This window comes from Cynocephalus volans, chromosome 4 (assembly GCF_027409185.1).
Source record: "Cynocephalus volans isolate mCynVol1 chromosome 4, mCynVol1.pri, whole genome shotgun sequence".
Classification (NCBI taxonomy): Eukaryota; Metazoa; Chordata; class Mammalia; order Dermoptera; family Cynocephalidae; genus Cynocephalus; species Cynocephalus volans.
In genome coordinates, this window is record NC_084463.1 from 120,618,037 (window position 1) to 120,630,638 (window position 12,602).

At 37.7% G+C, this 12,602-nt stretch overlaps 1 protein-coding gene across 3 annotated transcripts in view; it reads left to right on the forward strand.

Annotated features, from left to right (window-relative positions):
* The window catches only part of NELL1 (neural EGFL like 1), an 879,285-nt gene that overhangs the window by 254,397 nt on the left and 612,286 nt on the right, over window positions 1–12,602 (forward strand). The window lies entirely within an intron of this gene.

Below are 12,602 nucleotides of genomic sequence, written 5' to 3' on the forward strand. Positions count from 1 at the left end.
CCAGTTAAATTTATAGCTATTATTTTGAAACTATACCTATCACAAGTACTTGACATTCTCAAACACCCAGTGATTTAAATCCTTTGTGGCCAAACTTTGAAGCTTTCAGAGTTAAGGAGGACCCAGCAGCATAACAATTTAGCTCAGGTAACCTCATATTTTGCTTTTTTCCATTTTTTTCTGTAGCATAGGGGTTGGCCAAAATTTTCTACAGAGGGCCACAAGGTAAAAAAATTTAAGCTTTGCAGGCCAAAAGGTTCCTGTTGCAACTATTCAACTCTGCTATTGTAGCACAAAAACAGCATGGATCATAGACACATGAATGGATGTGGCTGTGTTTCAATAAAACTTTATTTACACGAATAGGTGGCAGCTTGTAATTTGCTGACCTCTCCCCAGTGCCTTCTGATATATACAAATGTTGTACATTTTATCACAACGTGTTTCAGCTTAGGCTGAGATCTCTCTGTGTGGTTGGGCATCAGAAAGCTATGCTTTGGTAAAGTTCTTTAAAAAACTTAGTACATTGATAGCCAAGAATGGCTCTTAAAATCAGTGACATGCTATCCATCTCACCATACTATCTGCCCTGATTTATATGCTTTCATGACTATGAGAGTATTTGCAGGTGGGACGCTTTAGAATTACCTAAAGATTGAGTGGAATTTTCAGAGGGATGCATTTATTGGCAACCAATAGGGTTGTTAGTTAGGTCTTATAATTTAATGCAAAATCCATCACTTGTTATTTGTTAAAGTGCCAAGTGGAACTCAGTTTATCTAAATCGTTTCTGATTTATGGTTTCATTAGAGCAGAATCATTGATTAGGTCACAGAAATTCAGGAGGGATTTCATTGCTCTGACCCAGGTTACGATGTAACAGGTGTTACTGCTTCTGCTAGCACTTGTCTAGAATGCACATCCTTCCTTAACATGCTGACAGGTGTGACATCCCGTGGAAAAGCAGAATCACACAAGGCTCCCACTGCTAGAAACCTGATGGCTTTTTACAAAACCTAACTTAGCTTCAAGGGAAGAGTGAGAGGCAGGAGCAAGTCTTCACAGATTTGATTTTAGTCATAGTCAATCTGTGAAATTGAGGGCTTTCTTCTTCTTCATACCTGTTTTCTTCTCAGCCAGGAAACTACAAGCTCTTTTATTTGGAAGTTGATGGACTTCTTTAGAAGTGTGTCTGTGAGTTACTTTATGCTCTTTGACAATTGTCATGGGAACTGTAGTGTGTCTTTGGAAAAGATATGGTGGGGAGGGATGTTTTGTGGGAGGTGGGGTGAATGAAACCATCTAGGTACATGAGTTCTCTTGGGTTTCTCTTATATTACTTTCATTTTAGAATTCTGACACTGGAATTAAGACAGCATTACAAGGGGTCTTCAGAAGTTCATGGAAGAATTTGTATGATCTTTTAATTCAAGTTTTCCACGAACTTTTTTTTTTTTTTTTTTTTTTGTCTTTTTCGTGACCGGCCACTCAGCCAGTGAGTGCACTGGCCATTCCTATATAGGATCCGAACCCGCGGTGGGAGCGTCGCTGCAGCGCTGCACTCTCCTGAGTGCGCCACGGGCTCAGCCCTTCCACGAACTGTTTGAAGTTACCCTCATATTTTTGATTAAGATTTTTCTTAGCACCACCTGCCATCATTACCTCCTTCTTCCTTGCTGACCCACGGCAAAGAGAATCCCAGAACGTCCAGCCACTTGTCTTCATGCTTGGGCCTGCTCTGCCCATTAGACAACCAGAAAATGAAAAGCATATTTGCCTGGGCAGTAGGGTATCTCTGCGATTAACAAAAAATCAATCCAGATGAGCTCAAAAATCTATTGTCTTGAACTATGCTTTCCATAAATTTTACTCCACATCTTTTAATTTCCAGTTTATTTCTCAAGAACATCTTTAGAGGTAACATAATAGTCTCTGCATAAGTTTGTGAGAAATACTTTTCCCTTTGACTTCTATTTGTTTTTTACCTTTTCCTCTGTGTCTATGTTTTATGAGTGGAGTCTTGCAAGAAGAGAAGGGGGTTGGACAGTTCTTATTTTGACAAGACTTGGAAAGCCCAGTGGCTCTTCGAAGGCAAATTATTCAGTTCTTGCCTCCTCTTCCTTTCTCCACTCTAAAACAGAAGGTAATGGAAAGGTGAGAAACACTCAATTTCTATGTAAAGTAATTTTTACCCTGCATATGGGTAAAAAGGCTGCACCATTTTCTCTGTGAATTGAGATTGTCCGTAGACTGGCAGGCAGCAAGTAAGCAGACAGGTGGGATGCAGATGAGCAGAAATGTATATTTTGGGGATAAAGCTGTATGATTTCTGCCATCCTGATGTTATTGATTATGGAAACTGAAGTGGCTGTGGACTCTCAATACCTGCACATAGGCACTTCCATTAGCATATTTATCATCTCTCTGTCTTACAGTGACCATCAGGTCATTAGTCTCAGGGAAATTACCGCATGAAAGAGTATCATTCCTTGGAAGTCTAAATCAAAACCTTTCTCATGCCCACTTGGGGAACTTGAAATTTCCCAAGGTTTATTTTCATTAAGACTCTGATGAGCAGCTTCCTTACCTGGGGAGGCTTACACTGAGAGTTTGAGAAAACTACCAGACAGTGGTTTTTCTTTCTGACCCCAAATGGCTGATTAAGTAATATCCATAAAACTCTCTGACTTTTTAAAAAAATAACATATGTTTTAATGATCACATTTTATGAACTGATTTTTTAAATGTAGGAGACAAGGTAGGGGTGAAGATACGTTCCAATCACGTAGAATGTTTCTGTCATTTTCATGTCAATGACTTTGAATGACATTATTTTAGTATGAGCTGATAGGCTTTTTGTATTTTGTATACGGAATAATGTTAACCATTTTGCTGAGTTATAATTTGCTTCCTCAAGGTATAACTTGTAAGCTTGATTTTGAAGCTATTTTTTTTTACTGAGTCATGCCCATTTTCTTATATGGTTACTGTCCCAATTGTTTAATCAAGATGAAAGGTGCAGACTATAGCATTATACTGAGTTTTTCTCTTTGTAGTAATTAAACCTAAAACATTAAAGTTAGGAATAGCAGGCTCTGATTGACTTATGGTGCTTAGTGTATCAACAGAACTGGTATCCAGACTTGGGGCTCGGATACCTTGCCTCTTCAAATCTTGGGTCATGCCAAATACTGTAACTAATTCCCCTGCCCTTTAGAGAAAAATGAAGGTAACTAGCTGAACAGGTGGCTAAATAACAGGACTATTGGTATATCTGGGATGCCCCTAGGAAAAGAACTATGGAATAGTTAGAGAAGAAACGTGCAAAAGGAATCAGGGTGATTGACAAAGGCAGGGAAGGGTCACTTTGCAATTGCTGGGGATCAAGGTCTCAGTCACCAGCAGCACCACTCAGAGCAGCTCTAATCACTGCTGCCGCTTTTCTCTGATGCCTTAGGACAGTTTGTGCTGGAAGCATAAAATTTGTTTACCCTCCTCATTACCTTGAGGTAATGGCTATAGGAGGAGCCTGCCCACTTGAAGTGCGAGGCCCTTAGGTAGAGAAGGGGGAGGGGGCGCTGGAGTGAAATCTATTCTGCCTGGGAAGGAGTAATAAAAACATAAATGTAGACTCAGCAAAAAAAGATTGCTCATGAATTTCTGGTGCTCTCAGTTAAAGAGTGGGGAAAAAAAAAAAAAAAAGCCACCACCAGTATTGACCATGCATTCTCAGGACTACTTCAGGAAAACACACCAATCATTTGGCCTATCCCAAAATTCTTGACACACTCCTCAGGGTTTTATTCCCCTCATAATTAGCTCTAATTGTATCTTCAATGTTGCCAATGACTTTGGAGAGTTTTGCTGCATGGTTATTACTTTCAGTGTTGGGAAAAAACTTCTTTTCGACATCTGTTCCAAATGTGTTTATCTGTAATTTTAATTCATGCTCATTTGCCTTGTCATCTGGCCTGGAGTGAAATTAGTTGAGATTATTCGTACTATTTACGATTTTATGCCCTTCAATTAAATCCTCCCAAATAGTCTTGGCGTCACACAACTTTTTTTTTTCCCTGTAGTTTTCCTCATCATTTTAAGTGAGTTTATAATTTAAATGGTTTTAGAGAGAGGGTTTCAGGGTTTTTGACAGAAAAGAGACCTGGAAAAGAGGCACTTAAGGAGAATGGAAGCTCGTGCTTAAATAGAGGAACTGGCAGTTTGCAGATGGGCCAGGTCCTCTGTGTATTGTTAAATGGGATCTGGTCAAAATCCCTGCAACCATGGGCTGAAGTAGACTGGAAAGACAGGGCTGTAAGTTCAAGTGTTGAGGCTGGGTCTGGAGGGCATGTGAAGGAGAGTACAGTCTCAGGGAATACCTGAATTCTGTGGCCCTGAAGGCGCTCGAGCAAATCAGGCTCAAGGAAGTCTCTGGAAGGAAGCACCGTGTCCCAAAAGGAAGACCTGAAACTAAGGCTAGGCTGCTTCAGACAGGAAGACCCTTAAATGTTGAGTATTGTAGAAGAAACCAATTTCTTTCTAACTAGAACCTGCAAGAGTCTGGAGCATAGTTTCTAACAGACCTGTCCTAATGGTCCAACCATCTGTTCACAAAAAGCCTGTGGTATATATGTTGGTTTTGGAGTGAAAGGAGAGGCATCCATGGATGGTGTTCTGTAGTAGGACAAGTTATTTTTCTTATGACTTTGAGAACTCAAGCAGTGAGTAATGATAGAGTGTTCCTGGAGAAAGAAATATGGTTTGTTTCTTTGGAAAGATTCCAGGCATTACACGGACTAGGAAATGCTAATGACGGATGGAGTACTGATCTCCTCAGACCAGGGTCAGTGTTGCTTGATTTTACCATGATGATTAAAACCATGACTGGACAATGTGTGGGGTGATGGAAAGAGACTGGGAATCACATTTGGGTTTGTATCTTTATTTCAGTCACCACTGAATAGCTGTGTAACCATAGGGAAAGTAGCCAACCTCTTCAAGACTCTGTTTATACATCTTTAAAACACTTTTAATTCTAATTTTGAAGGACTCTGATGATTAAGTCATTAATTCAGAAAATATTGAGTATGTATAATGTACTTGATACTATCTTAGACACGTGAACAAACTTGCATGCTCCTTTCCCTTGTAGAGGTGAGCATTCAATGATGAGACAGACACTCACCAAATAAACACAGAAATAAACCCATAATTAGAAATTGTGATAACTTCTATGAACAAGAAGATTAAGGTGGAATGTGACAGAATAATGGGGCTTAATTTAGACTTGGGAGACAAGAAGTCTTCTCTGAATAGATTATATATACATATATTTGTTCTTTTTTAAAGAAAAAAATTTCCCTGGCTTTATTAAGGTGTAATCGACCGATAAAGATTCATGTACCTACGGTGTTCAATGTGATGTTTTGATATATGTATACATTGTGAAATGATTAAATTGATTTAATTAACATACCCATCACCTTATACACTACATTTTTTGTGTGTGTGGTGGGAGCTTTTAAGATTTACTTTTTTTTAAATCAATTTTCCAGTATATAGCAGTATATAGTACATTATTATTAATTGTAGTCACCATGCTGTACAATAGAGCTCCAGAAGCCATTCATCCTGCTTAACTGAAACTTCATATCCTTTCACCAACTTCTCCCAATTCCCTGCTCCACCCCCATGCATAGATTATATTGAGGTTGGGACTAGAAGACTGAGTAGGGATTATTCTAGCAGGTTGTGTAATGATGATCTGAATTGGTAGAAAAAGTTTGCTAAGACCCTGAATCAGAAAAGAGACTGGAATACCAGAGGAGTTGAAAGAAAGGCTGCTGTGGAGGAGAGAGAGGGGGCCTTGTTTGTTGTCTCAACTCAGAGTTAAGGATTTTGTATTTTTCTTAAGTAAAATGGGAAGCCCTTGAAAAATTTTTAAGGGGAAGAGTGACACGTTCCAATATCTGTTTTAAAGAATCAAGGGATGTGTGGAAAATGGATTAGAGACAGGAAAGAAGGGGTGCAGGAAGACGAATGAGGTGATATCCATTTGAAAGATCATAATAGTTTGGAGTAGAGTGAGTTTTTCTTATTATTGCTGGCGAGTGGAAGAGAAAGAGATAGATTCACGAAAAAACGACAAAAAAAAAAAGAGATAGATTCAAGAGATATTTATGAAATAAAGTAGACAGTACCTGGGGAGGGCTGGTATTTGAAGAGTGAGGGCAAAGAAGACTCTCAGTTTTCTTTTGGGTGGATAAACGTGCCACAGATGGATATGGAGAACCTGGGAAGTGTGGATTTGGGAGGTAAGATCAAGAAGTCAGATCTAGCTGGGTGGGCTGTGTGATGCCTGTGAGGACTTCCAAATGGAGTGCCAGTGGGCTATTGGCCATAATGATCTAACATAGGTAAAGTGGGACATGCTGGACAGTCAGTGTTATCTCCTGTGCTCCCAGAGGGAACTCTGAGTCCTCATTATCGCTTCCAGAGAAAGGTAGATGTTCTCACAGAGGCCATAAATGACTGGGCACAAGTGTTGGCCCAGATTTAATTTCTGGTAAAAACAGACCAGTAGAACCTGCTGTTGGGTCCTAAATAGACCTGATTTTTAAAATATTATAGGACATAGCAGGACTGTGATCCACAAACATTATCAGAGAGTAGTTATTAATACCTTATATACTTAGGGTATACAGCGTACTCCCAGGTACTTAAATCTTGGAAAAATTATTTTCTAACAAGAACTTTAGAGTCAAATCATTACTCTGTCACTTATTGGCTATGTTACCTTAAACAAGTAAAGTCCCAGCCACATTTTCCTAACCTGTAAAATGGGGATAATAGTAATCTTTAGGGTTGTTGTGTGAGGATTTAATGAGGTAATATGTGTAACATGAAAAGCACTGTATCTGACATGCTGAAAAAAGTCAACAAATAGCAGCATTCATAATTAAGGTGTTCTCTGTATTTGGGTCAGTGCTAGTTAAAAGATGTCACTGTGTGCTTCTAATTGTGGAATAATTTCAACTTTAGAGTCACTTCTTAAAAACAGTCAGATAAAAAAACTTGAATATTGGACAATTTATTTACGTGTGTGTGTGTGTGTGTGTGTGTGTGTGTGTGTGTGTGCATTCTACAATCTGGTCACAGTATCTAATACCAAAAACAAACAAAAAATGTTGATGTTTAAGAAAGAAGGTGACTTCAAGGAGTCTCATGCATAAGACCATTTTAGTAATCAGCTGAAGAAAAAAATGTGCCAAAGTCTAGCTAGAGGAACTTAAGAAAGAGACTATGGGTAGCAACTGAAGACAAATATCCAGGAAAGCAAGATGTGTATCTTAAATGTCACGCTCTTCAGACATATGAGATAAGAAAGACAAAGCCTTTAGAAAGGTTCTGAAATGCAGGGAATTAATTGAAGATGTATGACTTGGCAGCCAACTCAGATGCTGAAGTGGGGTTTAAAAATGATGGTGACCAGCTGGGGTGACGAAAGCCTTCTAAAACTGAATTGTGGCCATGGCTGCACAATGGTGTAAATTTACTAAAAACCATCAAATTACATACTTCCAACAGGTGTATTTTATGGTATGTAAATTATATCTCAATAAAATGTTTAAAGAAAGAAATATGGTGACTAGCAAATGAGTCAAATCAGCCTTCCAGTGGGTTGAGAGGGGGCATTGCGTGCTTCTATGGAATCACTCCTCTATTCACTCATTCTTTAATTTACCCACCCACACTCTGCCTGTCCATGTGTCCATCATCTATAAGCCCAGCATCTACACAGCTATCCCTGTGGGGCAAGGTTTTGGTTTAGAGAAATGAATCAGACATAGACCTTGACTTAAAGAAGTTGGAGTGATTAAAGCCAGGATGTTTTTGTTAAGAAGATTTTAAATTGCCTGCCAGACAATATATATGTTTGTTAAGAATGAGAAGACACCTAAATTTTAGTCTGTTGGAATATACACATGCAAAAGGATATCCTCAGGTATCCTTTGGACTGTAGAATGCTTAGAAATTTCCTGTTCTTGGAAGGACATAGAATAACACAGCGATTAAGAACTCTAGCCTCAGTCAGATCTGGGTTGTGACTCTGTGTACCTTCCACAAGTGCACTTACTTCTTTGAGCTTCAACTGGCACATCTGTAAAATGGCATAATAATTCAGTTTCATGGAGTCGTTAATAGAATTAAATGGGATAATGCGTGTAAAGCAGCCAAGTCCCTAGCATATAGCATGTACTCAATAAATGTTAGTTGTTGCTGTTATCACACCTGTGTCAGATTATTTGTGATTCTTCAGACTTACTCTACTTCTTCCTCAAGGGTTGGAATCTCATTTCTCTCCCTAGGATCTGTGTTCCACTCTGCCTCAAGTTGCTACCTACCATAGTTTTGCATCATCTAAGAGTGATTTCTCCTTCCCTGAAATGCTATGACAATTTTTCCTGCTTATATCTCACTTAATGTAGATTGCCCTGTATTGAAGCTAACCCATATGTGGCTTATTGCCCCTTGGAGTTTGTAATTTCCCTGTGGGCAGAGAATATCTTAAACATCTTTGTATTGTCCCCAGATGATTTCATGGTGCTGCAGAACACAGAGTAGATGTCTCATAAGTGGCTCACTTATTTGTGAAGAAAAGTAAGTGTGCACTGAATAAATATTGCTTGAATGAAGGCCTGCATTAATTAAAAAACATTTTTTGCACAATGGCCAGGCCCAACCAAAGTGGATTTGACATTAAGGTTAGTTTGTCCCGTGGGCACTTCACTGTCCTTGAAAAATAATTTACCCAACTCTCTGCATTGTGAATAAACATGGCACATGCTTGATAGAGAGATGTGCATTGGAAAATCAGCAGTATTTGAGGGGCTTTGTTCCAGGTTTTCAAGTGCATGTGGAAAGAAAAGGACGGTTAAGGTATCTTGGAAAGAAAGAGGAAAGAAACATAGACAAAGAATGCATGCGATAAAGGATGCACATATGACATTGAGTCAAGCTTCATAATGACACAAAATACAGCAACTTAATTATAGATCAATTCTGACACAGAGAGTGAAGTCCAGGTACTTCCTCTGGCAAAGAGAGCTGTGTGATGCCTAAAATTACACCTTTTGTAGCAAAAACATCAAGTGTGTTTAGTTGTAATGATTATTATAAGCCTTTCAAGCCTTTGTAGAAGTACTCTCAACTGCCAGAGATTTCTGATTTCTAACAAGTTAAATTCTTGCTCTGATTTTGATTGGGGCAATCGCCAGTCAGCAGGTCATAGGCAGTGAGACTGGATGTAATACTATGCTCACCTAGGGCTATGTATCTAGTTTCTAGGGTCCCAAGGATTGGTTACATTTTTCACTTTTTCTGCTAGATTTTGCTATCTGAGAAGACACATGAGATAGTGAGCAGAACATGGGCATTGGAGTTAGCCAGACCCAGTTTAGAACCCTGGCATCTCCCTCCACTTATTAGCTAGGGGTTGGTGAGTTTAAGCTTGTCTTTTCTTATCTTGAAGTTAAAGATAATAGCATTATTAAGTTATTTGGAACTTTAGTCACTATAATCGATATTATCATTATCATCATCATCTCTATCATTATCATCATAGTGGCCACTATTTGTTGACCTCTTTAGTATGCATCAGGAAGTGTCCCAAGTGCTTTACATGGATAAACCCACTTAACTTTCTCAATAATATATTAAGGTATATAATATTATTATCCCCATTTAAAACATCTAGTATAATGCCAGGCATATTATAGGTGCATAATTTTTTTTATTATTTAATAACAATTAATATCATTTTTAGACTAAATATAGCCTAAATATTGTTGGTTTTAAAATTCTATTTCAAAGAAAAAAAGTTCTATAATGTCATCACTGAAAAGAATTAAATTTGGATTTATCTAGTTCAGTGATTTTCATATTTTTGAAAGCCAGAAATTGTTGTTCACGTGATCAATATGTCAAAAATACAGAAGCATAGCTATTCTATTTGAGGCAGGGGCAGGGGACTTGTGCCCTACATAACAACTCCTGTGTCCAGGGCATTGAGGAACACAGTTTGAAAACCACTGATGTCATTCATTCTCAGTCTGCATACCTAGATAGGCAAGGTGAGTTACTTATTTGCAGGCCCTGAGTTATACATAGATCTCCTGACTCTGAGATCTGTTGTTTTCTGTGAGACCACAATATGTGATAACCTAATAGTAATTATTCACTAAGATGTACTGACATACAGGCAATGAAGCACCTTCATATACCTCAGGATATTTGAACTTTACAATTTTTCTGGTAGGTATAAGCTGTTTCTCCTAGTTCCCCTAAAAATGCTGTACAAGGATACTTCAAAACATTTGTGGAAAAATAGAATTAAAAGATAATTGAATCTTTCCGTGAACTTCTTGAAGACTCCTTGTATAATATACAAGCCACTTATTGAAAATTCAGTGGAACTGGCAATAGAATAAGGGCAAAAAAAATCAGAGAACTGAAATATTGAAAAGGGTGATTCTGCTGAGTTAAGCAAGTACACCAGAGTTGTCATTTGCCCTGAGGGCAATTGCTAGTCCCTGCTGGTTTAGAATCTGGCTTCTAATGGACACTGTGTAAGGAAACAGAAGACAGCCTGAGGCTGGTGTGAGATGCATAAATTAAGAAGCTTGAAGGGTGAATCCCTCAGTGGGTGAATTAGAAAAAATCTGCTCTGCAAAAGGAGACTTGCCTGTCAGTCTTGACTCTAGATCGGGGTCTAGAGGAGAAAAGTTTGCATTCCCGAAATCTCAGGGCTAGAATTTATTCTACCTGTGTGGCTTAATCCTTATGCCCGAAGGCAAAAATGTAGTTTAAAGTGATCTCGGGTCGATAGTTTCCCCAGGCACCTGACAGAAGCAAACACAAATCTCCGAAGAAATGCAGTTTTAAACCCAAAACCTCAAATAATTCCTGCAGATTGAATTCCAGAAAAAATGGACTTATAAGTAAAAATCACTAAAAATACAAGAAAATAAGTCATCATGAATGATACTTATCATAAACAACAAACTGCAAAATCAGATGCACAAAGATTGAAGATGTTGGCATTATCAATATAAAATATGCATATGTAATGCATTTAAAAAATTTTTTAAAAAGGAAATTAAAAGATGAAAGAATAAGAGACTATCAAATTTGACCAAGCAGATTGAAAAAAGAATCAAATAGAATTCTAGATAATAAAAATATAAAAAGTGAAATTAAAAATGATATGGGTGACTGAAGTAGAATATAATACAGCTCAAGAGAAAATTAATAAACTGAAATACACATCTGGGAGTTATGCAGAATTTAGCATAGAGAGGAAAAAGGAATGGGAAATATGAAAGCAAGTCTGAGTAATATGGAAGGTAGCTCTAGAAGGAAGAACATTTATTCAATTAGAATTCCAGAAAGAGGGAATAAGGAAAATGGTGAAAGGAGAATGTCTGAAGAGACAATACCTGAGAATCTTCCAAAATGATGAAATATTTCATTAAACCTCAGATTCAGGAATCCAAATAAGTCCTAAATAAAAATAAATTCATACCTAGGTAATGTAGAGTAAAACTGAAGAATACAAAGCGAAATGAAACCGGTCAACCAACTAACCAACCAACCAAATAAAAAAGGTCTTAAAAGCAGCCATAGAGAAAGGAGTTGCCACATACAAGGGAATGACTATTAGGTTAGCAACTGACTTCTCAGAAGCAATAGTAGAAGCTAGAAAACTGTGTAATAACATCTTGAAAATACTGAGATAAAATAGCTGTATACCTAGTAAGACTATGTATAAAGACATGTTTAGACAAATTAAAATTGAGCATAGTTACTATCAAAAGATCCTCACTACCAGAACTTCTAAAGGATACAGTAAGAAGAAAAATAATTGTTCTGGAAGGAATGACAGGTATTTAAGAAGAAATATTAAGTAAAGAAAAAGTTAAACATGTGCCTGAAAAGATATGCCCCAGGAAACATGCTTAAGAGAGTTTCTAGCAGCATTACTTATAATTAAAAACGTGCAAATAACTCAAATGTCTATCCATTGCATACTTGATAAAATAAATTGTGAAATATTCATGCTATGGAATATTATACAACATTTACAAATGAATGAACTAAAGCTACAGGTATTCACATTGATGAATAGAAAAAAGCATACCATAGAAGATAGGTACAGTATGACTTCATTTATATGAAGTTCAAAATGGGCAAGACTAAATGATATATTGTTTAGTAATAAGCACAAATATGTGGTAAAACTAACAATATGTCAAGGAGTGATTAATCCAAAATTCAGGATAGTTATCTCTGGTGGCTGAAAGAGGGATTCACTGGGGAGGTATCATCAGAAGGGTACTGATAATCTCGTTGTATTCATTTTATTTTAACCTGGCTCCATGGCATAGTTGGTTAAAGTGCCTGTCTTGTAATCAGTCTCATATTTTATATATACATATACAATTTTCCCTCAGTATGTGTGGGGGATTGGTTCTAGGACACCCCCTTCCCCCGCCCAGATACCAAAACCCATGAATGCTTAAGACCCCTTAATGGTATAGTATTTG